General features: G+C 59.1%; 1 protein-coding gene and 1 long non-coding RNA gene across 4 annotated transcripts in view; one reads left to right on the top strand and one right to left on the bottom strand.

Moving 5' to 3' along the window:
- The window catches only part of RBFOX3 (RNA binding fox-1 homolog 3), a 448,365-nt gene that overhangs the window by 268,322 nt on the left and 153,293 nt on the right, over nucleotides 1–26,750 (bottom strand). The gene's annotated exons all lie outside the window — the stretch shown is intronic.
- LOC109494494 lies at nucleotides 2,021–5,572 on the top strand. Its single transcript, XR_002738139.2, has 3 exons — nucleotides 2,021–2,208; nucleotides 4,617–4,732; nucleotides 5,470–5,572. It is a non-coding gene; the product is annotated as an uncharacterized LOC109494494 (long non-coding RNA).

Genomic DNA, 26,750 nt, shown 5'->3' on the forward strand with positions numbered 1-26,750 from the left:
TCTGTGGGCTGCACTGTCACATGTGTGCACGTGTGCGTGTGCAACCCTGTGTTCCAGCCGTATGCTGCTATGAACGACTCTTCTGTCCCTCTGACTGCTCCTGGGATGATCTCCCCTCCCCGGGAGGCCTCCCCTGGTGAGAGGATGCAGTCCTGTCTACACCTTGAATGATCCACAGTGAAAGCAAACACAGCAGGCACCCCCAAGAGCACAGGACGCTGCCACCAACCTCCCATCTGCCGTGAGCCAATCCTCCTCCTGCAAATGGCCATCGGAGGGATTTCCAGAAAGCTAAGGACACACCAGAGATCCACCACGGTCAAGACCTGTGTGTCTGAAGGTTTTATGCAGACGTAGAAGGTCAAACTGGAACTTCAGAAATGCATCAGAGGCAACAAGGATTTGCTAGCTATTAACAATGGATGCCTGTATGTGAACGTGTGCGTGCATGTGTGCTCATGTGCACGTGTGCTCGCGTGCATGCATGCGAGTGTATGTGTGACCGTGTGCATGCATGTGTGCGCACGTGTGCACTGTGCAGGTGTGCGTGCATGTATAAGTGTACGTACGTACAGAGGTGTATGCCTCTGTGCAAGTGCACACGTGTGTGTGCATGTGCGTGTATGCTCGTGTGCATGTGTGTATATGTGCATGAGTGCACATGCATGTATGCATGTGCGGATGTGTGCCTGTAAGTGCACATGTATGTGTGCACGTATGCTCGTGTGCATACATTGTGTGAGCGCACGCATGTGTGTAAGTGCACATATATGCATGTGCGCTCGTGTGTGTGCATGCAAGTATATGTGTGGCCATGTGCATGCATGTGTGCACACGTGCGCACTGTGTAGGTGTGCATGCATGTGTAAGTGTAGGTGCATGTGTGGGTGTGTGCAAGTGCACACGTATGTGTACATGTGCGTGTATGCTCGTGTGCATGTGTGTAGATGTACATGAGTGCACATGCATGTATTCATGTGCGTGTGTGGGTGTGTGCCTGTAAGCGCACATGTACATGTGCATGTATGCTCGTGTGCATGCATGTATGCATGTGTGCTCATGTGTATGCATTGTGTAAGAGCATGCATGTGTGTAAGTGCACATATATGCATGTGCATGTGTGCTCGTGTGCGTGCATATGTGTAGGTGCACATGCATGTGTAAATACACGTGCATGTATGCATGTGTGTGTGCATGAAATGTAGAGGCACCCTGGGGCCTCCTGGCACACGATGCATGGAGCTCTGCCACCTTACACACCGTGATCTTGGGGACGCCCCTTAATTTCTGACCCTCAGAGCCTTTATCTCCACCAGGGGAAAAGCCACTTAGCTCCCAACCCTACCCCCCGCAGGCCCCCTCAGAGAGCCATTGTGGGAGTCAGATGTGTTGACAAACACAAAAGCATTCTGGAAAAATACCAAAGCACCAAGGAATTCTAAGGCATGGTTACTTTGTGCAAGTTTGGATGCCCCTGGCACCCCCAAAATCCTTTCTTGTAGTAGAATCACGAGTGATACAAGATTAGCAGGTGTGTCTCCTTTTAGGCAAATCTGATGTTTAAAAGACACCAATTGGCTGATGATTCACTTCACAAAGTTTCTCTTAATGTGAAAATGGAAAGATCCCGGGCGCATTTTAAATATACTGCCGTTTTTAAAAATACCTGTTCATCTATAGGTTTTTCGGAACATACTCGCAGCGCTGGGTCAGGGACTCCCGTTATCATACGCCTCCATAAGCTGGGGGTCTGTGAGAAGGGAGGGAGAGCCTGTGCCCCCAGGAAGGCCTTGGCAGGGTCCCCTGGGAGGCATGGAGAGCCCCCTTGGACTTCTTGATCCCAGCCCTTCCAGGCCCTCTCCTGCCTGTCAGGAGGAGGGGCCCGGCCTCTCAGGGAGGTCTCCGGGAGGGGGTCTCCAAGCACACAGCAATTCTGGGGCAAGGCCAGGAAATCAGAGTGGACCCGCCCCCCCCCACCCCGCCCCACAGTCACACTTTCCAGGACCACACCCCACACGTCTCTTCCACTGGCTGAATTTAAGGCGTATTTTTCAGCTGTCAGGAACCCTAACCGTGAGTACAACTTCTCGGAGTTCTGTGAGTCCTTCCAGCAAATTATGCAACCTGAGAGTGGTTTTGGGGCTCCTTGAACTTGAAGCTGGTGTCAGAAGCGAGGACGGTCTAGTGTGGACGGCTGCTTCTCACATGGTGAGGCCCCTCAGCTCCTGCAGACCCAGGGCCCCACCCTGCTGGCCAAGCCCCTGAGGCCTCTCGAGGCCTGCAGGCCACACCCGTCCAGCGACATCACGGCCAAGCACACACGGCTGGCCCTGGGAAACAGACCAGGGAGGCCACTGATGTCGAGGACGTGGGAAATGTGGGCTCATCACCCCGGCAAGGGGGGATCCCAAGAACTTCCAAGCCCCACGCATCCCACACAGACCCAGCGAGGAAGCGTGGCCTCCTCCTCCTCCATCTGGGGCCGTGTTGGGCGGCGGGGGGGGGGGGGGGGGGAGGGGGGGCCAGAGGAAGAGAGAGGAAGGGAGGGAAGTGAGGAAAACACCCGGGGAGATAAAGTCGGGAAGACCCCAGGCTCAGCCCTCCGTGCTTCTCCCTCCGTGGCCACCACATGCCCTCAGCAACACTCCCCCCACACCCCCCCCCCGACAGTTTCAGCTGCTCCCCACAGAACCACAGGTGCCCCCCACCCTGTAGGGCTGGAGAAATGAAAAAATAAAAATAAAGGAAGCAGGAAGAAAGCACCTTGATGTGGAACCAAGTGATCTTGTTCATCAGGGCTTGTCCTGGACCTCAGGCAGAGGGCTCTCCTGGGCCCCCTCCCTTCTGGGACCACCCCCCTGCCCCCCGCCCAGCGGGGACTTTGTGCAGGGAGCGAGCTGTCCAGACGCCATTCTGCCAAGGGTTATGCCTGTCACGTATCCATCAAAGGCCACGGCCACCTTCGGGCGCTGAGTTAGACATGGAGCCAGCTGCGCCCAGACCTTTATTAGAGTCCCACCCAGATGACATTGGGAGGGAGGGTGTGCCCTCCATCAGCCCTGCGGAGATGGGGCACCCAGAGAGGGAAGCGGGGAGGGAGCGGGGAGCAGAGCAGAGGCCAGCAGGGGCCTTATTCACGCTTTAGCACCCGCCTTGCTCTGGGCTGGTGAGCCCCAGGGGGAAGGGGGTGGTCAGGGAGGGCGGCGATGGGTCACGAGAACCCCCCTGAAGACGGGGAGGCAGAGGAGGCCGTGTGGGGGAGCAGCGGGAGCAGCCTGGGTCGCCCGCAGCCCCAGGACTTGTTGGGGCAGCCGCGGCAGACACGCAGTTGCCTTATAAAACCATCGGGCGTCCTCCTTGCCGATGTGGTCGAGACGCCAGCCCAGCCCCTGTGCCCCACGCCCCACCCCCCCTCAACCCTGTCCGCCCTCCGCGTTGGGTCTGCGGCCCTGGCGGCGTGCAGGGAACACCGTGGCTCGGGTGGTGCCCCCAACGGCCACAGACGGCTCCTCCCCGCTGCACACACCTGTCCTGGGAGCTGTCAGGTAGACAGACATACGACCCGGAAGAGGGTCCCCAGGCCCAGCACTCAGCGCCGGGACAGGTCAGACAGGGGGACACTGGAGCCTCTGCCTGTTTCAGAACCGCAGGTGGCTGTTCCCCCGCCTGCCTGGGGGCCCTGAGCCGGGACCCCCCGGCTCCCCCGGCTCCTCTCCCTCCGTCCCCATCGGCCGCGGACTCAACTGTGTCCCCCCAAAACTCACGCTTTGATGCCCAACTCCCAGGGTAACCATTTGGAGACGGGCCTTTGGGAAGGTAATTCAAGTTGACTGAGGAAACGGGCGGGGCCCCGACCCAGGAGGATTAGTGTCCTTGTAGGAAGAGACCCTAGAGAGCACCGAGCTCCCCCCAAGCACGCACAAAGGCCAGGTGGGGACACGTGGCTGCCTCACGGCCACATGCCCTCACACTCACTTTTACACACACACGCACACGCTTCTGTGAGGCTGCTGTTTCTCCAAACTGTCCCACACAGGTGGCCGTCGGCTGGGCCCCGCCTGCTGGCTGCGGCTGGCACTTCACCTGACGTGGCCACCATGAGACCACTGTGTCCGGTGGCCCCTGGCCGCGGCACCGCACCCCTCCTCCCCTGACAGTGGGCGTCCAGACCACCTGTCCCCGCAGCCTGAAGAACGGCGGCCACGGCACAGCTGCCCTCCTCCCCTCCCCCTCTGCCCTTGTAGGTGCCTGGCCCCCACGGGGATAGCCCCATAAACCACCCGTGTCCACAGTCACACCTGGGAGCCACGGTTTCCGCAGGAGCCCCTGCTGAGCCGGAGGGGACGCCTGGGGACACCTGTCACCGTGTGAGGCAGGGGAGGAGCATGCACACCCCCTCGTCACCTGAGAGCCACCCTCCAGGCCGGTGGCTGCCCACAGCCTGCCTCTCGCATCCAGCTCCTTGGCCGGCATCTGGGTCCATCCCAAGCTGGCCCCGACTGTCCACTTGTCCCCACATGGGGCTCAGTCCCCTACCCACCACACCCAGAGGCTCACAAAAAGCCTCTCCAATGAGACCATGTTCCTTCTGAATGTGGTGGCATTATCATCCACAGGACCCTTGACGTGACCAGTGATGTGCTGGACCCATCCAGGTAGATGATGCTTCCCGTCCGCCCCAGCTTGCTGCCCTGGAACCAAGAAACGCTCGAATGTCCCGAGTTGCCACCAGGTCTGTCCCACCTTCCGCCTCCACCTGCCAGCAGCTCCCCCAAGACTCTCCCCCCAGTGACGGTCCCCTTCTGCTGTGGAGGCCAACAGCCCCTCGTGCCTATGCACACATACACACACGCACACACGTCCACGCGCCCGCTCCAGGAACGGTGACCAGTGGCCACCGTGTATCCACACCCAGCTCCACTCCATGCGGAAGGCTCTCGGACAGTCCGGAGTCCCATCCTCCCCCCAGACCATCCCCTCTGGGGACAGGGACAGAGGGGGACATGGGAAAGGGGTGCAGCAAGGTGAGGCCGGTGGCAAAGACACGGAGGCCCAGAGAGAGAACCCAGAAGTCTGGGCCTGTACCTTACTCAGAAGCGACGGGTGGAGTGGGCTGCCTGTGGCCGCGAGGCTAGGTCCCCACGAGCCAGGGACCTGAGGTGCCCGGCCTGGACCGGTGGAGACGGCCTCCCGGCACCCCACCCCACACCCTCCTCAGCTGTGCCCCCTGCACAACAGCCTCCTGTCGGGTACCTGCTTGAGCCACGTGGGCACTGGCCCTCCCTCCTGCAGCCTTGCCACACAGGGACCCCGTGCACAGAGGACAGACCGCCACACGGGGACCATGTGCACAGAGGACAGACCGAGGCTGGGAGAGTCTAGGTCTTGTTGGGGTCACGTACTTTGTGAGTGGGGGCCAGGGTTTGACTCCAGCCCCTGTGATACCTTCATTTCTTTCTTTCTTTTAAGGGGAAACAGACAGTTTAAAAATTAAACACGGCCTTTGATCTATGTACCCACACCTCTGATCACCCCCCGGCCTTGTGCACGAATATTCAGCCTTGACCCGGGAATTCTGTGAATCCAGAAGGAAGGGGGGCACAGGTTGGGCCTCCCTCACCCCACATCCCACCGGATGGTCTAGGAGGTGGCCTGGGGATGTCATCTTTGGTGCTCCACCTGCTCCCTGGAGACACGTGCACCAATCGGGCTTCCCCCCTCTGCTACTGGGATGCCAGGGGCGCCTCTGGCTTCCGAGAAGGTGTTTGATTTCAGCCTGGCTGCTGGGGGGGGGGGGGCACTGGTTTTGCAATGGCAGGAAAGAATCAAGAGCATGAGCCTGTCTGAAATGTCTCCCGAGAAGAAGAAGAAAAAAAAAAAAAAAAACAGGTAAGAGAAAAGTGGACGATGGCGGCTCAAACGTGTCGTGCCTAAAACCGTTCAACCCACTAACAGATGGAAAACCATGTCTACACTAAGGAGCCTTTCCAACCCGTAGTTTATTTAACTGTGCTTTTTAAGGGACTCTTAATCAGAAAGGTGATTTCAAAATCAAATATGCTTTGGAAAGTACTTTTGTTCCTAGAGTAAAGTATAAATATGATTTACCCTATTCTATTCTCAACAAATATTATTTTTCATCTGCCAACAGACTCCTCATAAGAACACGGGGCACGAGGTCAGCGCTGATGTGCCGACACACGCCCAGAGCACGAGGTTCAGATTGGTGCCTGTGGGCATCAGCCTACTGACTCACTTTTGCCGGAAACATGGCGGGCACGTGTCAAAGATCAGAAATGACTTGAGATCTGCAGCCAGAAGGACAGCTTGAAATTTCCCAGATCAAATCAGTGAACCACTCTTTACAGCAAAGTATGAGAACTCAGGCCTGAGCCCGTGATCACGAGTGTCAGCACAGGAACGTGAAGGGGGGATTCAGGGCCCCCGAAGACACACACAGAGAGCATGAAATGGAACGCATTCAAACGATGCGGGCGATTCTCATCATTCATGGAACTTAGACATCACAAAGTCGCGGCAATCACTGAATTAGCAAACACTGAAACACCGTCCTGAGCAAACACGGGGTTTCGGTCCTACATGCCTCTAGTCAGTGTTTTGTCGACTCACCAGCACACGACCATCGTAACCATGTGTTAGCGCCCGGCTCAAGTACATTCACGTTCTTGTGCAGCCATCACCCCAGCCTCCCAGCCCCCACCACTCTACAGCTGTCTCTGTGAACTCGACGAGTCTAGGGACCTCGTGTAAGTGGGATCCTATAGCACCTGTCCTGTTGGGACTGGCTGACCCCTCGGCAGAGGTCGTCAAGGTCCATCTATGTAGCGGGCATCCGAATTTCCTTCCCTTCTAAGACTGAACAATATTCTACTGTGTGGGTGGACCACGTTTTGTTTATCCCTTCATCCACTGACGGACACTTGGGTTGCTCCCGCCTTTTGGAGAGCGTGAGCAGTCCCACCACGTACATGGATGTGCACGTATCTCCTCAGGACCCTGCTTCCGATTCTTTTGCGGAAGTGGAATCGCTCGTTCAGTGGGCTTTTTGCTTCGTTTTGGGTTCACAGAAGTAAACATCTACATGGAGCTTCGCTTCTTGGGCTAGGCCACCGGAGCCAGCTCAGCTCATAGAAGGAGCTAGTCATATGCGTGTCGGGCATCTAGGACGGTGGGGAGTCTGCACACACATGTTCATTTTAAATGGTCACTAATGACCCTTTATCCACGCGTAACCTGTTTGGCTAAAAAAAAAAAAAAAAAAAAAACTACCTTATTTGTTTGAAGTGGAAATAAAGGATAATTAATTGATTTGTTAATTATTCTTCCTTCCTTCCCACGAATCCCGGTATCAAAGGCCCCGCGTCCCAGATGTGAAGGGAACAGATTCGTTTACTGATGAGGAACCAGGGAAATGCCCTGAGGCAGGGGAAGGAAAAAAAACAAAAGAGCGAGTGTGGCACAAGCTTTCAAAAGGAGACCTAATTGGAAGGATCCTAGAAATTCTGCCCGGCTCCTCTTCTTAGTAGGACAAGTAGGTCTGTAGGACAAGCCCCACCACTGGCAAGGCTGGCTCCCTACAGATCTGTACTTCACGCTTAACTTGCTAAGCGTATAAAGGATGTCATTAAATAAGACATTTAGAACACCACCGCGGCATCCGGGATTTCCTCTCTTGCTGTCCCCACTACAGCCCCCTGCATTAACTAGCCTGCCTCCTTCTCCGCGCCTCCCAGGGCCCGCCCCAGGTCACCCGCGCGGGAGACGGACACCTCCGACCTGTTGGTGTTGGCGAGGTCCGCACGCCTGCCTGTTGGGCTGTGCTTCCACGGACAGAGAGCAGGACACCCAGGTGCCACCGGGAGAGGGAGGAGCAGGTGCCTCACCACGCCTTCTTCTCCCCGGCCACCCGCCGCTGGGACAGGACTCCTTTGCCACATCCCCACCCCCATCCCAGCTACCCAGGTTTGGGATCAACTGGCGTGGAGACCCTCCCTATGCAGAGTATCGGGGATGGTCCCAAAGGTTCACAGGCGGGCGGCCCTGCCCTGTCATGTGACTTTGCAGCACTTCCGGTAGAAACCCGCCTACTTCCCCCCCACCTCCTGCGCCTGGGCTTGGCCACGTGACTTGCTTTGACCAATGGGAGGTCAGCACGTGTGATTCAAGCAGAGGCTCTGAAGGGGCCTGTGTGCCCGTCTGTGCCTGTGCCATGGGCAGCAACACTGCCCACGGGAAGCTGCAGCTCGGCAGCTAGGACCCAGAATGAGCCCCCCGCAGAGCAAGTAGCCACGCTTGGCCAACCCCCAGCTTGAAGGAGAAGCGCCCAGATGAGCCGATACCAGCCCAACCCGCAGATGCATGAGCAAAACGCGGTCGGTTCTGCGGGTTCCTGGGGTCATGGTCCAGAAAGTCGTCACTAACCTTGAACTGGAGAATACTGAACGAGTGCTCCTAGCGGAGGGGACTCTCACAACGTTTTTGTCAGCCCACCAATACATAAGCCTATTGTATGTGTGCTTCTGGCTAAAGCTATCTTATTTAATATGTGTTGCCAATTCATTAACATCGAACTCACCGCCAACAGTGCTACAATGCCTGCTGGTACCTGGATGAAGCCTATCGAACACCCGCATTTTCCCACAGAGCACATCGCGGCCTGCCGGGGTTTCTGGCCACCAGACGGCACCTCAGCGCTATGCTGGGGGCCACTCTAAACAGCAAAATCACAAAAAAAAAATGCAAAAACTCTGGCACTAAGTAGACTATTGGTCTCCAGAATGAGAGTCGAAAACAAGAAGGCAGAGTGTCATCTTGTCCTGCCTCAGCTGGGAGCACCCACACTGGCTCTGCGTGTGCCCGCGAATGACCACAAAAGTGCCATTAGTACTGATTTGTGGGTTACAAATAAATGTTAGCGAGACAACAAATTCACAAATACAGAATCCACGAATAATGAGGATCGACGATTACGAATTAAAACCGTTTAAATACTCTGACTTATGGGGTAGTTGTTACGCGGCAAGAGCTGACTGTTACAAATGATGAGGACCTGGCGGACCCACGCCCCTCAACTTCCAAGATGGAAACATCTGGAACTGCTGGAAGCAAATCAGCTCTTTCTGGACTCTAGGACAGGGTAAAAATCCCAACATTTACATCATAGTAGGACATAAAAGCTCACTAACTCCTCTTCCTGATAATGTGCCTCCCCCCATGCCCGACACCCCTAAACGCTCCAGCTGAGTTACATCAGCCACGGCTTCCAGGTAGACGGAACGCAGGCAGAGAACATGGAGAGGCGTGCTCTTGTCCCCGAGGAGTTTCAAAATCCTCAGTGCTGCCTTCACAATCAGAGGGGAGCATCTCAGCAGCACCTCTCCTGCCTGTCCGCTGGGGTGCTGTGAGCGGGTTTGGGGATTCGACGGGCGGGGAGGGGAGAAACCCCAGCATCGCCTCCAGGTCCTCTGGAAAGGACCTGGACCAAGCTCCTTAGTGCAGGACCAGATCTGCCTGCAAAATGCAAAGACTTCAGTACTGACGAAGAACAGGCATCTGGCCACAGAGACCAGGCCGACAGTGAAACTGTGCTAATTTCTGGACAACGTGGAATCAGAAGGGGCGCTAAGCAGCCTGGTCCACTCAGAAATAACAAACGTGGCCAGAGCTGGGAGAAAAGGGGCAGTGAAGCCTCGGCTTTGCAGACAAGCCCACGAAAGAGTAACAGCTCACCTCCATCTCTCTGAGCCCAGCTCCCGTCTGACGCTCTCCGGAACGTCCAGATCCAGGAAGCTGGGAACAGCGTGGGGCTCTCCGTGGTCCTCAGCACCCAGGGGTCTGGCTGTCTGACTTCGAAGAGAGGATTAGCCAAGAGGGCAAGGGGGACCAGATACGTTCTGTATCTTACTTAGGAAAGAGAGGGTTAAATTCATGTTGCTTCAAATCCATATGAATCTGAACTTTAGGGAGAGCTCTGTCTTGCTTGGGAACACCGATGGGGAAACGGGCTTTGGGGCCGCGGGGGGTTCAGGTAAGGGCTGAGTGCTGGAGCCCTGGGGGAAGCAGCGAACCCTCAGAGGGCATCAGTAGCAGCAGACTCTCATGCAGCAAGGGCGGGGGGGAGTGCACCCCTGAAAATAACCGACTTCTGCAAATGGGACGGTCTCCACTTCCCAGGCCCGGGAGGGAAGGAAGAAGAAACCTCTCCCAGGGGCCTCGTGTGAGTAAGCCGCGCCCTGCGCCTCTGCCCGTCTCTGGTCGCCTGCGGACGCTCCTAGTTCAGAACCTCCACCTGGCTGGAGAGGGCCTAACACAGAGGATGCACACCTGGCTGGGGGCCACACGTCTCCTTTGGGACCTCAGGCCAGTGGCTTCCCCTCTCTGGGCCTCAGTTTACCCCTCTGCAAAGAGGAGAAAGACAACGGTACGCACCCCATCAGCGTGGTTGTGGGGTCGAGTGAGTCAATTCAAGGACAATCCTCAGAGCAGGGGCTGGCACACAGCAGGCACGGACAGACGCTGGTCATCTGGGCTCAGGCCCTGGCGCTCCAGACCTGCTCCCAGCCGCCTCCCGCTCTGCTGGGTGTCAGCAGCCACAGGAGCTCATGGCCGTTTGTCTGCAGGCGCTCTCTGCACAGACAATTCTTCATTACCGGCACGTGGCTCATCCCTGCAGCCCTTACATCCTGAGTATCTTCTCCCTGCCACCTCGCGCATCCCCAGCCACCTCCTCCCACGCCCGGGCTCTGTGTACCCAGGGAATGCAAAACAATTTTAACATTGTTCTAAGCCAAACATAATTAGGAAGGTAAATCTATAACAACAGCTAAATCACATAATGCATTCCAAATCCAAGAAAACGTCACTGGGGGACGTCTAGGGGTCTCGGGGGCTCTACAGCACAAAAGTGATGGCTATGCTTTCCCCTGGTGATCGCCCCCTCCCCAGGCTCCTCCCCCTGCCATCTGCATAAGAGCAGGATGGGATCCCGGCTTCCCTGGGGGGGGGGGGGTCCCCATGGAGCTCTCCGTGCTGGGTGGGGACACACAGCAGATGGGTCCTTCTAGAAATGCCAGGAACCACTCACTCATCAGGCAGCCGACAGGCATCTGCCACGTGTCGGCACCGCAGAGATGCACAGGGAGTGCCGCGGAGGGCCGTGGCTGGTAGGGAAGGCCGGTCCATGAGTAGCTGCCCTAAGGCTGTCCATCAGTCCTCTTGCATGACAGACAAGGGAGGGCGGGATATTCTGAAATGTGCACGTGCACGTGTGTGTGTGTGTGTGTGTGTGTGTGTGCACACGTGCAGTGGGGAGCGGCCTTGGGCGGGCCTGGAGAGGCCCGGGGTCGGGGTGGGACCGGGCAGAGGCACAGAGGCCTGGTGGCAGAGGGCAGCCTCGAAGCCCATCTCCATGTGGCCAGAGCAGAGGACCCGGGAGACGGGGTCGGGGTCATGCAGGGCAGGGCTATGCAGAGGAAGCTACCTCAGCTCAGACAGAGCTCATGGAGGGGAGGTCTCGGGATGGAGGTCCAGGCTCGTCAACCGGCCTCTGTCCTGAGAGCTGACTCTTGCTGTAACCCCCCTCTCACCCAGGGCCCTGGTGGTGCTTTTGCCTCCTGTGGGGGCTGGGGGGTGGTGCAGGGGGCAGGAGAAGGGGATCCTTGCGGGTCCAGCTTCTTCTGCCCCAGGGACCAACTCTGTTAGAAGTGGGGGGCCCCAGACAGCCAAGTCCAACCTGAAGTTGACTTTTCACTTTTGTGCCTGTGTTACCTCCAGCCCCTACCCCAGCTGCCCTCTGGATTCCCTGCACTGCCCCGCTGCCCCCCCGCCCCCACTCCTGGGAGGCCTGCCGTGACCTTGGCTGGTTCCTGCGACCTCAGAGACAGATGACCGTGACTGACAGCTGCCCATGCGAACATTGTTCTTTCAAGGCTCCATCAGGGGTGAGAGGCACGACAGGGTCGTTCTGCCTGACCCCTCCCCCATCCCCTTCCTTCCCCTGGCTCTTCCAGAATCATAAAGAGATGATTAAATAAATAATGAGTGCAGGAAGGCCGTGCCGGAGCGGGAAAGCCCAGGGCACCTCTGAACTGCAGCTGCAAATCGCTGTCACCCTCCATCACGCGGCCCTGACGCCAGGCTCTGGGGTCACGAAGGGCTGGTACTAGGGAGCCTCCCAGGCAGCCCGGAATCAGGGGACCCCGTTCCCAAACACAAGGCTCCCCCAACATGCCCACTAGAGGCAGGCACTGGGCAGCACCCCCTCTCTCCCGGAACAGGGGGTCTTTGGAAGACATTCGGCCTGATTGCGCTGTCCTCCGGGGATCTGGAAAACCATTTATTCTAGCGCCGTCACACCTTCTGCAACAAGCAGGCCTGGGGAGACACATGCCCGCGCCCGCGTGCACACACGCCCGCGCCCACACCCCGACGCCCACCAGGGCTCACGTGGAGCTATAGGGACTTTATGTTTAAGAGCAACACAGCCCCCTTCTGTGCTGCTGGACGGGGCGCGTGCCCGTGGAGCTCCCACTATGCTGGCCCCTGGGACCGCTCTAAACCCACAGGCCCAGCCAGCCCGCAGGCACTGGGTTTTATATGTTCTGTCTCTCTCTTCCCCCTTCCCAGCCCCAGCCGGCTCCTCCACATAATAAAATTAAAAAGGGAATAAAATCTGCCCGTTTTCCACAGAAAGGTCTAGAAGGATCTGGAAGCAATCCATTTCCCCTGCTCTCTAAGATTAAACGATGAGCCAAGGCCCCCTGTGCATGGCTCCAGCCTCACGGAGCAGAGGCGCTCTGCCTACTCCAGCTCAAAATGCTAATCTGGTTCTCTGGGATCTCTGGAAACAGCTGGAAAATTCGCCCCATGTCGCAGCACAGCCAGGCTACACAGATGTGGGCTCCTCTCCTCCCTGGGGCCTCCCGTTTCCCCCCCTCCCCCACCTGGCCCAGGACAGTAAGGGGTGGGCAGGGGGACAGGCTGGCCAGGAGGCTCATCCGGGTGCCAGGGGAGGCCGCCTGTCTGGTGGGACCTGCACGGTCTCCCTCCGGACTCCGGGTCAGACATCGTCATTAATCCCCAGGGTGCCCACTTCCTGACTCTCTTGTACAGCCAGGACTCTCACCCGCACCTCCTCCAGAAGGGAGGGATATCGGGGCAGGAGCAGAGTGGCAGCAGGGGAAGGAAGGCAAGGGGTGGGGTGAGGTCTGCAGGGCACTGCCTGGGAACTCGCCTGCAGGGGAAATGAATGTGGGCCATGAGTCCCCGCAGCTCAGTGTTTTGGTGTGTCCGGATGCGGGGCAGGGAGCTGGGGAAATCTCTTTCTTCTCCTCCTCCCCAAACCACCAGCTTCCTTGCAAATTCCAGACTTCCCGTGATTTTAATTTTATGGTTCACATTTTCTGCCAGCAGAATCCCGGATGACAAGGTAGAAAGTCTGCCTTGATTAACTGTCCCTCCGGCGCTGAGGCAGGGCCCGGCATGATAAATAGCGGGAATAAAACCGAGAGAGGCGTGTGGCAGGCAATCGTGGGCCCGGCAGTAAATCCCGGCTCTGATGGGGCCGAGATGAGCCGGTTATTTTATGGAGGGGGCGCGCGGCTGGAAACAGAGCAGCTCACAGAGCCGGCGGCCTCCCCCCCCAGATGGCCCCCCTCCGGCCCCAGGGCCCCCTCCCGCCTCCCGGCTCCCACGCAGTGGATATTGTTTAAGTAAGATAGAGTGGAATCGCTCTATTGTGTCATTGATTTTTAATAAAAACAGGTAACATGCTGCAAATCTGGCGGTTATTTCATTTCTGCTCTGCTTTGCCCAGATGTCCAGTAACTTCCCCCAAGGGCTCCATCCAATGGGCAGTGGCAGCTGGCAGGGGGCGGGCCCAGGGTTCTGCGAGGTGTCCAGGAGGTCTGGGCTCTCTGCCCTCTGTGCACAAGCGCGCACAAACACCCAGTGAACACACGGGTGTGCATACGTGTGAACGAGCACATGTGTGTCAGCACACAGCTACAAACCCACGATGCTCTCAGCACGCTACTTGCACACACACATACGTGTTTTGGGTGCACATGCACGCACGTGTGTGAGCGTGTGCGTGCAGGTCTGTACACGCATATGCATGTGCACACACGCGCCTGCCTGGCCAGCGAGGAGGCACAGACTGAGCCTGAGCTCTCCTTCCAGCCCAGCTTAGTCTCCGGTGACCTTGAGTCTGACATGAGTAAGGTAGAGTGTCCAGGAGTGAGAAAAGGCATGTGAGCGGGGACAGTAAAGCTGGAACAGCAGCAGCAAAGGAGGACAAGGGAAAGGCTTGGGGGGTCGGGGGGTGCGTCCCCAGCGGACCACGGGGAGCCTGAGCCCCACACGCCCCAGGTGGACCGTCTCCCAAGCACCTAGCGATAGCACCCACCGGCCACAGCCAGGCCTCCCAGGTGGGTCTCTGCCGGGTGCGCTGGAATCACGGGACGAAGCTAACGTCTGCCTGATTTACGGCCGGACCTATGTGCGCTGTTTGCCTGTAATCACGAGCTAGTAGCAGCCGTCTGTAGAAGCAGCGGTGAGCCGAGGGTGAGCCTTAACACTGCCAGGCGTTTCTAATGCTTCCCGAGCCTTTCCACAAGTGGTGTCTCCTTCCCATTTCCTGACCCTGTAACTCTGGAAAGGCGGGAGCCTCAGAGTCTCCATCTGGCACATGAGGGACCTGAGAGGTGGGGACTTGCCCGGGGCACACGGACCTGGGCAGACCCCACTTCCTGCCTGACCTGCCCGCCAGCTGGGGCCCCATCTGCCATGCCTGGATCTTTCCGCCTGGGCTCTCCAGGGTCAGGGCAGGAAGCTCTTCGGCGCCCTCCGCTGACCGCCATCGGAGCAGCTCCGTCCTCATACTTTGATTACCGGCCCTCCCCAGGGGACGTCACTTTTCACCAAGGAATCTGCAGCCAACTCACGTTTGATCCCTGGACCGCATTCCCCGGCCCCCACCCGTTGATGTGGCCGGGAGGCTGGCGGCTCTGCTTTCCCCAGCACAACCGCTGCTTCAGCCTCTTCACCCTGGACCCCCTTCCCACGGACGACAGCGGAAGGGCCACCCCCGCCCCCCACTGCCAGGGTCCAGATCCCTGTGTCCGTTCACCGCCTTCATTCAGCCAAGCGTTTTCTCCCTCAGAGCGTCCCGCTCTCCCACCAACCCCGGGAAGGGCCTTAGCACTTCTCTTCGCACGCAGCCCCTGCAAGGCGAGCTGAGACCAGATTCGAGGCGTCCACGGCGGGTTGCAGCTGGGGCACAGGCTGGGACTGTCCCCACAGCTGGCTCCAGACCCCATGCAGCTTCTCCTCGGGTCACACACACACTAGGGACACAGAAGGGCAGACGGGACCAGGATGCCAGGAGGGGACGTCGGAGGAAGGACTGTGGAGGAAGAGACGCAGTCCGGGAAAGAGCTGTAGGTGCAGGAGGCAGATCTGCACCCACGAGCAGCATGGCGTGGAGGGCTGAGCAGGGCTCCAGACGGGGCGCCTGCCTCGGTCGGGCTGCAGCCCGGTGCACTCCCTCTCGGGGCCTGCGGGTCTGTGGTGGGTTAGACAGCATCCGCCCACCAAAGTTCATGTCCACCAGAAACTCAGAATGTGACCTTATTTGGAAAAAAGCTCCTGTGTATGTAATTAAAATAAGGATCAAGGTGAAATCTCCTGGATTGCGGTGGGCCTGAAATCCAATGGCGGTGGATTCTAAGAGACATACAGGAGACACAGAGAAACACGGAGACGGCTGCGTGAAGGCCGAGGCAGAGATGGGAGTGACGTGTGCCGGCACCAAGCACCGTCGGCAGCCACCGGCACCCGGACGGAGGCCTGGGACAGAAGCGGACCCTCCCTCAGAGCCTCCAGAAGGAGCCGAGCCTGCCCACACCTGCACGCGGACTTCGGGCCTCCAGAACAGGGAAGGAGAGAGCAAACTTCTGTTGTTCTTGGTGATTCCTCACAGCAGCGCTGGTCCGGGACCGCTCAGGACCAGGAGCTGTCCGATTCCACCCCTAGCCCAGTGCCCAGATCACGGTAGCTGCTCCGTGACACGGTACAGAGACTCACGTTGATGCGAAACAGACGGCAGTGGTGAAGGACGGATCGCGAGGTCAGGAGCCCGGGTCCCACCTTGGCCACTGGCCACGGAAATCCTGGCCCACAGCCAGGGCAGGCCCACCTGCCGCCCCCATCTGCCCCTCAGCCCATCTGTGGGAACCACTCACTTGGGGATCTGCGGAAGCTTCCAAGCAAAGACAAGATGCTGTTCTCCAAGGGGTGGAAGGGGTGCCTTTGAGAGCCTCGCCTGCCCAGTGCCCCATCAGCTGTCAGAACTGAGCCCCGGGTTTGGGAGGGTGTGGTGGAAAAGACCCTCACCCAGCCTTCAGCAACAGCTGCAGGAACCTCCCCCACCCCTTCCTCCTGCTCCGGGCACACAGAGAGGACAGGAGAGGAGGAGGAGGAGGAGGGCAGGGGGAGAGGAGGAGGAGGGCAGGGGGAGGGGAGGGAAGAGGCGAAGTGCAGGGGGAAGGCACGGGAGGGGAGAGCAGAGGAAGGGCAGGGGGGAGAGAAGGGGAAGTGGGGGGGCAAGTGGAGGGGAGGTGCAGGGGGAGGGGAAAAGATGTGCAATGGGGGAGCAGGGCGAGAGGGAGCAGGGGAAGGGAGGAGGGGAGAAGTGCAGGGGGTAGGGAGGGGAGGGGAGAGCAGTAGGAGGGGAGGGGAAGTGCAGGGGGAGGGCAGCGGGAGGGAAGGGCAGGTGCAGGAGACAGGATTCAGCAGTTAGAAGCATATGGTAAGTACTCCAAGTGGCCCTGGCTGCTGTTGTTAATATTTCATAGCAAAACGCACATTTAAAGGACAAAACCAAAGGCAGGGCCTTCGGACCTCATTGGGAGGCGCCGACAGTGCCGGGGGACAGAGCCAGAGAACAGCACGCTGGCTGATCAGATGGGGTGTGGGAACCAGACACACGTTGAGGGTGGGGTGGAGGGGGGCAGCCACTCGGGAGAGGGTGGGGAAGCGAGGGGGACGCCCCCCACCAAATCTGGGTCCCAGGAGGTCGGGACCTGAAGGGTTTGCTTTCTAACCATCATCAGGACTCGCAGAGCCCCACTTGCTGGCCTCCGGCCGAAGGACCACACAGCCACGGGGGGAGATCTCACTGACAGGGCCTCCACGTGCTCTCGGTCCTGACAGCTGCTGGACCCCCCAAAGCAGGCCGGCAGGGACAGACAGGCAGCCTGGCATTGTGGAGTGTCTCCGGCTGCCTGGAGGCCAGAGTCCCGGGCACCCGCCATCCGGAGAGAACCACAGATTAGGGGAGAGGGGCCGCCTAACCCCTCTTGAACCACCCTCCCCTGACCTCTGCTGCCCTCTGCTCTGTGCCGACCCAACAAGCTGCTGGGCCGGACCCCTGCCTGAGCTGGTGCAGCCAGGCCAAGGATGGATGTGTGTGTGTGTGTTGTGTGTGTGTGCTTGCCACTCGCCCACCCTCACTCGTGCTCACACACGCACACTCACTGCGAAAATTAACAAAGGGAAGCCTCGGCCAGAATGCAGTCCGGTGGCAGGGGGAGCTCACTCCCTATCACTTGCTGTTAACTGCAGACCCAACCGGAGAAGAGAGAGCACCTTGTAGGTGGATACCCCAGCAAGTGGGAGGAAGGTTTCCACCGGCCCCTGGCAACGGCTCAGCCAATGAGAGACGGTCACAGTTCAGCCAATGAGAAGCCACCATACTTCCAACTCCCAGTTTACTCCAATGGACTTTCTGTTTACAACAGCCCTCCCCGCCCCTGCATCCTCCTTTCCTCTATAAAAGAGCTTCCTCTGCGTTTTTCTCAGAAACTTGCCTGTGGTTCTCCTGTAGCTTGCGTGCCAAGGAATGCAATTCTCTGCTATTCTGGAATAAGCCCATTTCTGCTGGTAAAGTGACCGCCAGTTTTATTTCTCCACGTACATGTAGCGGTACATGCACACGCTCGCTGTGCATCTGGAAACATAAGCCTCTTCCATCGTCTGTGGGCCACCCTGTGGCCTCTGGCTCCACCGTGTTCAAGACGAGGAAGGGAGCATGGACGAACAGGCCCATGGGCAGTGCAAGACCGGGACCTGGGTGACCCGCCAGGGATGACCGCAGGGACAGGCCCGGCCTCCCCAGGCCGCAGGGCAGCCTAGAGCGACAGCAGCAAGAACAGAAGCACGGAGCGTTTGCTCACCACTTGCCAGGCACTAACCGTTAGTCCTCACAGCCTGCCTCCGAGACGCGATGGGAGGATCCTGGGCTCGGAGGCAGCCCCCACTCTGCCCCTGCAGTGCTGTCGCAAGTAGGGAGTCGGCGGGCGCGTCACTGTAGGTGACAGAGACAGAAGGAACCCAGGGACGATGAGAAGCCGACTGCAGACCAGACCCATCCCAGGCTTGCCTGGCAGATTCCGGGCCGGCCCTCGGGGCTGATCGGTTTCTGTGACCTCACAGTGGGACCAGGGCTGGGACCAGCTGGGACACGCCCACCCTGTCACCTCTCCCATGGCCTGTGTGTCATCACACTCATGTTGAGCCATCCCTTCTAGTTCACACTTCTTCACAGGATATTTTCCGAGCTCAACAAGGCCAGGGAATGGCCGGGCACATGTCACCAGCTCTGAACTCACTTCCCTTGTGACATGCATCCACACCCATGGAGCGGATGGGCTGAACACGGCACCCACGGTGTGCTGGTCAGCACTGGCCCTACGTGCACGGTCCGCCCTGAGCGGCACAACCAAAGCCCTCTGTGCCCATCCCCCCCTTCCCGCCTCCCCACAAGCGCCCAAGCTTCCCAGGCTTCCCCACTGTCCCCTGTTGTGACCTGTCTTCCTCCTTTAAAGCACGGCCCAGACCTGTTCTTCATAAGCCCTGTGTCTGGGTTTGTATTTTATGGGCCTGTATTGGCTCCCAAACGGTATCTACAGATACCGCAAAATATCTAAAATACACAAAGAACGTTTTCATCACCCCAAAAGAAATCCTGTGCTCATTCACAGTCCTTCCCCGCTCCCCCATCCCGACCAGTGCTGGCAGCCATCCATCCTCTCTCTGTCTCTGGATTCACCGTCCTGGACATTTCATGTCAGCGGAACCCTAGGACACATGGCCTTTTGTGTCTGGCTGCTTTCACTCAGCATCACATTCTCGAGGTCCACCTGTGTCGTAGCAGGTGTAAGAGCCCCGTCCCTTTTTCTTTTTTTTTTTCCAACTTTTTTTATTTATTTTTGGGACAGAGAGAGACACAGCATGAACGGGGGAGGGGCAGAGAGAGAGGGAGACACAGAATCGGAAACAGGCTACAGGCTCCAGGCTCCGAGCCATCAGCCCAGAGCCTGACGCGGGGCTCGAACTCACGGACTGCGAGATGGTGACCTGGCTGAAGTCGGACGCTTAACCGACTGTGCCACCCAGGCGCCCCGAGCCCCGTCCCTTTTTCAAGGCCAAGTACTATTCCAACTGCACGGACAGGCCACATTTGGTTTATCCCTCCAGCCGCTGACAGACGCCGGGCGGTTTCCACCTTTTGGTGATTGTGACGACGCTGCTACGAACGTTCGTGCACAGGCTGTTTTGTGTGCATGTGCTTCCACTGGCCTCGGGTCTGTTAGGGAGTGCGTTTTCTTGAAAAGAGGTCCCAACGTCCCGAGGGAAAGCCAAATGAAGCCCAGGACCCTGGAGCAGAGTTCCCAAAACGCGTTTTCTAAACGGAAGCAGCCTCGATGAAGGATGGATGGGCTTGGCCTTCAGAGAGGTGCCCTAGGGCTCACAGACTCCTTTCTCTGCTAATCACTAGCCACCCCCCCCCACCCCCTGCAGAGCTGGGAGGGCCGCCTCTGCTTCCCCAGCACACGGCCCACACAGAGTGGCCTCACCATCGCTGACAGCCTGCCTTTCGGGACCGCCCTTCCCCACACCCCTCTCCCCCGCGGTTTCCCTCCAGATCTGCGCCAGCTCAGGGCCCACACAGAACATTCCCCCACACGGCCGGTCCTGCCTTCACAGACACACAGTCTGGGTCCAGGTAGAGGCATGGGAGGCAAGCCTGAATCCTGTCCACACGTGGAGCATTCCAGATCAGTTTCACCCCCAGGTGATGCTTGGCAATGCCTGGAGACGTTTCGGGGCGTCATGACTGGGAGACTGGCATCCAGCGGGCAGAGACCAGGGATGCGACTGAACATCCCCCAGTGACAGGACAGCCCTCGCACAAAGAACTCTCTGCTCCAACCATCGACAGGGTTTAGGTTTAGAAACCCCGCCCTTGGAGGGAAGTCCCAAGAGGTGACAGCTTCCTGAGTCCCTGGAAGCCTCAACCACCTGGCCAGCCGGCCGAGCAGAGAGCGCTCACCCCGTTGAGAGCCTGCGAGGTCAGCGCGGTCTCATCTATCCCACTACTTCCAGGACACAGAATCCCATACTTCCAGAAGGCTCCAGAGGCTTCTCTCCCAGCTCCAAGCCCAGGACAGGTTTCCTTCTTTCTTCTCCAGGCAGCAGAATGGCAGATCCCTGGTCCAGAGTCGTGGGGAGCGGGAGGAGCGGAGCGGTGTTGTCCCACCCTGGGGTCCTACACACCTCACCGCACCCCAGGACCCAAGGCCAAAGCTCCCCTTAAGACCCCTCCCTTTCACCTCCACATCCTCTCAGAACCAGCATGGATGTGCAGCCACTGCCTCCCGTGTGTGCGGCGAGAGAGTGAACCTGTCGGCAGGAAACATAACCCAGCCCGACTGGGACACCTGCTTCCAGGGTGCTTCAGTCTAGGGGGGGCTCTGCAAGCGGGTGCAGCTCCCGACTCGGTCAGCTTCTGAGACGCCCTCGAGCAGATTTCAGGGCTGGGGCTCCAAGCTGCAGGGAAATTAAACTTCCAGCCTCAGCCCCGCCCCACGGGCGGCCGTGTCTACTGGTGGGAACACAGAGGTCATGCTGGCACCGTCCCTCCTCCCGTCTGCCGGGCAGGGCAGGAGCTGCCGCGCATCTCCACTGTACGGGAGGGCCAAGTGAGGTGCAGGGAAGTTGCCCGAGTCAGGAAGGGGAGAAGGGCTCAACCCAGGGCTGGGTGCCCCGAGACTGGCTCAGCCACCACCCCGGCTCCCCCACCTGTGACTCGTGGGGAGTTGCTTGCAGGCAGTGGGGAAGCAGTTGGAAGGCTTCCCTCTGTTCTGTGCTGTGCTGCCCGTCGGAGCGTCCCCTGGCACAGTCGGGATGAGCCCTATCACGGGTCAGGTGCAGCTACAGGAAGGGGGGGTGCGGGGGGGACACGATTTGGACACAGGACCTAAACTGAAGCCTCTGGACATTACAGGAGATTGAATTACGTTCCTCAAAGGGACACGTCCAAGTGTTACCCCTGGACTCTTAGACTGTGACCTCATTTTGGAACATGAGTCTAGAGCAGCATGAGATCCAATGGCCAGCATCTTTATAAGAAACAGAAGAAGAGAAGGACGCACAGAGAAGGTCACATGACGACAGAGGCAGAGATGGAGGGACAAGGCCACAAGCCAAGGGGCGCCTGGGCCTCGAGAAGCTGGGAGGCGGGAAGGATCCTCCCCAAACCTTCGCTTCAGGCACCTCAAATCTCAGGCTTCCAGCCTCCAGAGCTGTGACAGACTCCATTTCCATTGTTCTGAGGTTACTGTTAATGGCAGCCCCAGGACACTGGCACAGACATACTCGAGGGTTGGGGTGAAGCACTTCCACTTAAAGCTGTGCCCAGGGCAGCAGGGTCAGTACAGGAACCTGGTCTTGCCACCCTCTCCGCTGGGTTGGCAGCCCCTGCCTAAGGGACAGCGGCCGCCAAGGTGCCCCTCGTGGAGGCTCTGAGGCAGGAAAGAAGGCCAGCACGATGGGAGTCTGGCGGAGGACCGGCTCAGGAGGACGCTCCGGGCGCCGGCAGCCATGGTCCCACTGCGGTCACTGTTGAGTCCCCCTGCCTCAGCCACTGGGGCGGGGCCGCTTTGCGGGACGGTGAGGTGGGGGGTGTTACCCAGAAGCCCGGGCCCTTCTCCCAGCCTTCCCTGAGGGGGGAGAGCAAAACAAAACCTCCCGACGCTGGTCCCACGCTGGGAGGCAGGGGAGGAGGCCCCGGATCCATCCTGGCACTGGGCTTCCTTTCGCTCCCATGAAGGAAATTAACATTTAATTACAGTAGGAGCAGAACAGAACACAGCCCAGAGAAGGCAGTGGGGACCTGTCACTCACCGCCCGTCTCCCTCCTCCCGCCCGCCCACCATGCTCCTCCCTGGAGCTGGAGCCCGCCACCCCGGCCTCCAACCTCTGCCAGCGGCAGCCCCTCTCTATCTCCAGTGATGGTGGCGCTCAATCCATCTCAGGGAAGTCAGCAAGAATTTCCCAAGCCCTCCAGCCACCCCACCCCATGCACTCCAGCCCAATTTATGAAACAAAAACCATCCCGAAGCCTCCGATCTTTTCCACCCAGAGATATTTCAAAATTTTGCATAATTGCCAATTAAGATCATTTTCATCATTCAATCACGGGTGAATATTCCCGCGTGCTTATTGGAAGCGCGTGCACGCGCACACACGTACACACACACACGTGCACGCTGTTTGCATGTGGCCAGTGTAGACCCCACGGGGCACCTCCCTTGGTGGACACTGCTTCTGGACGCCAGGTGGGCAGTGGCCCCAGACCTCCAACAGCCTGTGCCCGCGGGCGTACACACAGCCTCGGGCTCGTGCACGGTGGCAGCCGAGGGCATCTGGGCAAGAGTGGCCACGACGGGCCGCCCCAGCCCTGCCGGTCTGCAGCAGGGTCAGCACATCCCCGCGATCCAGCCCGCCCGCCTGTTAATTAATCACTCATTAGGCTAATCGCAGCTATCTCGTTTCCCACCAGGAGGGGAAGACATTAGCGCAGTAAACGCCAACCCCAAAAGCAAGTAATAGGCCTGCAGGAAGGCAGGAGGAAAAAAACCAGAGCCGGAAGTTTCCAAAAGCTGTGCGGGCCTCACAACAACGCAGACAGCGTGCGTGTGCGGGAACACTCCTGAGCACAGACGCAAGGGACGTGAAAGCCCACTGGGGTGTGCCACACTGTGCACCCTCCCTGTCCAACCGAGGGCGGGGCTGGGAGAGAGACGGCTCCTGCTCCAGTCGCGAGCAGGTGACTCTTCAGGCCGAGACGGGAGGCCTGGGCCTGGAACAGGAGTGACTCTGGGACTGTAGCAAACAGGCCAGGGAGAGGCAGTCCCAAGCCGTCGATGCCGATGTGCTCATCCCACCCCAGGGACTGGGTCCCGGGGTACTGCGTCCAGGAAAATGGACCACCCCAAAATTCCAAGAGGAATCCCAGGTGCATCTGAGGGAGAAAAGGACCAGGCTACAGCTGTCAGCAACTTGCCATAGCCCAGGTGCCGGGCTGGTGAACAACAGAGCTCCAGGAGACCCGCCGGGGAAACCACTTTGGACGAGGCGCTGTTTTCACATGTAATCAAGACTAGTGTCAACGCCCGTGTTCGAAAAGACAGATCCTAAGAGGGAAGAAAATTTGACAAGTGGAACCTACTGTAAGGAAAGCCCCAAGTGGGCTTTGCCAAGTGAGGGCTGGTGGTCTTGGGCGGGAGGCTGGGACAGCCTCCTCCGAGGCCCCCCAACTCCGCCGCCCCCAGCACAAGGGGCCCCGCCTGAGCCCGAGGCTGTGTCTCCCCCCAGGAGTTTCCGCCCACAGATAGGCTAGACCCTTCCCGCTGCCTGCCTGGTGTCATTAGGACTATTTGCTACCGAAATGCACAATTAGTGGAGGCTGTAATGATGTTCAGGTGTCATTTGCGAGAAATTGAATCCAAACACCTGGGTAGTAAATGAGTAAAAAAGGTATTAGGAAATTGGGTTTTAACTGTTTTATGCTAATTTATTCTGCTCAGCCATTAGAGTCAACCCGAAGCGGGGGGGACTGTCAGTGTGGCAACAGTCACAGGCAGAGACGGGCTGGGAAGAAGCTGTCACCTTCACTGTGTTTGGAGGCCAGAGACAAGCACGCAGAAACGTCATCTGGGGGACGGGGAGGAAGCTGGCGCGGTGGGTGTTCAAATCCTCTGGGGAGACCAACCTTCTCACCTTGACTGCAACTCAACCGGGGGACCCGAACCAGGGGTGAGGCGTACCCTAGGATCAAACCCGGCGAGAGGGAAACCGTCCTCTAATGAGGTCCCTGCGGCCATCACAGGCCATTACACCCGACTCAGGAGGCACCTACGGGACACCCGAGTTCACATCCCTGCTCTGCCGCTCACTTGCCGTGAGACCCTGGGCAAGCCGTCTGATCCCCAAACCTTCCCTCCACCATCTGAAAACAGGTCTCAAGAACGTCACCCACGTCATCTGATTGTCACGGGGATGGCACGATAGCGTGTGTTAATACGTAAGCCCGGCATCGACACCTGCCACGGGGGACCCCTCCCTCTGTGCCCAGACGTCCCCCCCAACCTGGTAGGGGCCATGCCATCAGCAGACCACAGGGGCACCTGGGGCCCGCACTCCCAGCCCCACGGAGCTAAGAGAGCCTCCTCTTACATCCCTGTGGGGGTGGGGGTGGGGGTGGGGGTTGCGCATGGGGACAGGAGCACTGAGCTGGGCCGGGCATCCCAGCTCCCCGGGAGGTGGGCAGCTTTGAGCAAGTCACGCTATCTTCTGGGTCTCAGATGTGCCGTCTGTAAAGTGGGGGTGATAACGGGGGGGTGCTTCGCGGGGTTGTTCGAGGACCCGAGTAAGTTTCTGCAACGGTCCGAGGCACAGACAACCAGCCACTTCTGGAGCATCCTGGGGCCGTGTGCTTTGCCTCCCTCGTGACCGGGAGCCGTGTGGCCAGCAGGGAGGAGAAGGGCCGGCATCTCAGCAGGACCACCCCCCTCATCCTGGGCTCAGCAGGAAGGGGGCAGGGACAGCCCACGGGAGGCTGGCAGGAGGCGGGGGTGTTGAAAAGAGAAGGAGGACCGGGAGGGTGGGGAGGCCTCCCGCTATGTCCTTGATGCTGGGAAGCCTGCACCTGTACTGAGGTCACAGACGGGACGTGGGGCCACGGGACGCTGCAAGAAAGTGGGCAGGGGGTGCAGAAACGTGAGGACGCGTGCGGGGCACATGCGAATGTGCGCAGGTGTGTGTATGTGTGGAAGTGTTTGCACGGTGAAGAGGTGTGCTAATGTGCGTGAACGCGTGCTGACGTGTATGGACGTGTGTGCTGATGTGTGTGGACGTGTGTGCTGATGTGTGTGGACGTGTGCGGATGTGTGCAGACGTGTCGGTGCCCCTGCAACAACAAAGATCCAGAGCCTCCCCTCCCTCGAGGCTGCACCTCTCCTGACTGCGTCTTGGGAACTGCTGTCACAGCCGCAGACGCTGTCCCTCCAGGGCCCTGAGGTGCACGGAGCCCAGTGCCAGGGTGCCCGGGGGGCTGAGATCCACCATCACTATCACGACGCACTCCACCCGTCCCCCAGCACCTGGAACAAACAGCAGCTTCGTAAGAGGGGAAGGGGTGCGGTGAGGGCCTTGAACCGTGGCGGATGGGGACCAGCGACTTGACTCAGTCCCCAAGGGCTCGGGTCCACCATCCCAGAAGCCCTGGGTGGACAGCAGGCCACATGCCCCGGGGAGGGGGCGCCCGGGTCCTGGGGCAGGAAACCGACAGCTCTCGACCACCACCGGCCATCCAGGAGGGCAGTTCTCAGCTGCCAGCCTCACACCCCTCAGCCCCTGTGCACCCTCTGACCCCCTAGCCCTTGCGCTCAGAGGGTCAGCCGCCCCTAAGAGGTGACACCCACTCACCCCAAGCCAGGACGCACCATTCTCCTGGTCCACCCGGTCCTGCCTTCAGAGAAAGGCCAGCTGAGAGAGGGAGGGAGAGGGCTTGTCCCGCCTGGGGCAGCTCCTGCCCGGCCCCTCCTCTCTCATCTGAGAACACTGCCTTCCCCTGCCCAGCCGACCAAACCCTCAACCCCCAGCCCTGCAGAAGCCTGCCCCTAAGCAGAACGGGCCCCAGGAAGGAAGCCCAGGGGAGGAATTACCGTCGCCCCAGACAGCAACAGTGCTGGGCAGCCGAGAACTCAGTCGGGCCCTGCTCTCAAACAGGGTGCTCTAAACACAGTCTGCACACAAGGGTGGCCGGGCCCTGTCCTCAGGAGGCCGGGTCCGGAGGGTGGAGATAAGCAACATACTAGCGAACAAATCCCCATGGTTTCTGACGGGCGTCTTGATGCCCAATGTGACAGCATCAAGAGGGGCTGGAGGGGAGGAGAAGGCGGGGCCACTCACGCTGATCCCCGAATGCACAGAGAATTCATCGGGAGGTGAGAGTCACGGATTCCCTGGGCACCACAGCACCAGGGCCCCGTGCAGCCCGCCCCACCGCCAGAGAGGACCCCCATCTCCCGACTGCACGGTCTCTGCAGCCCCCAGACCCAGCCGAACGCCTCCCCTCGGTGCCTCCAAGGCCTGCACCCAGGTTTTAAGTCCCCAGGACCTCTCCCACCACATCCCACACGCCCGACCCACTCACGGGGCTCACGGGTCAGTGGTGTCACCTCTGCGGCATCACAGGGTTCTGAAGCTGGCTGTCTGAGTATTCGTTCCCGTCTTGTCTGGGGCATATGGGACACAGGGGCAGCTGGAGGGGGACAACCGGGCCGAGCGGTTAGGGCTCTGCCATCCACCCACCTCGAACGCCA

The sequence above is a fragment of the Felis catus genome, chromosome E1 (assembly GCF_018350175.1).
Source record: "Felis catus isolate Fca126 chromosome E1, F.catus_Fca126_mat1.0, whole genome shotgun sequence".
Classification (NCBI taxonomy): Eukaryota; Metazoa; Chordata; class Mammalia; order Carnivora; family Felidae; genus Felis; species Felis catus.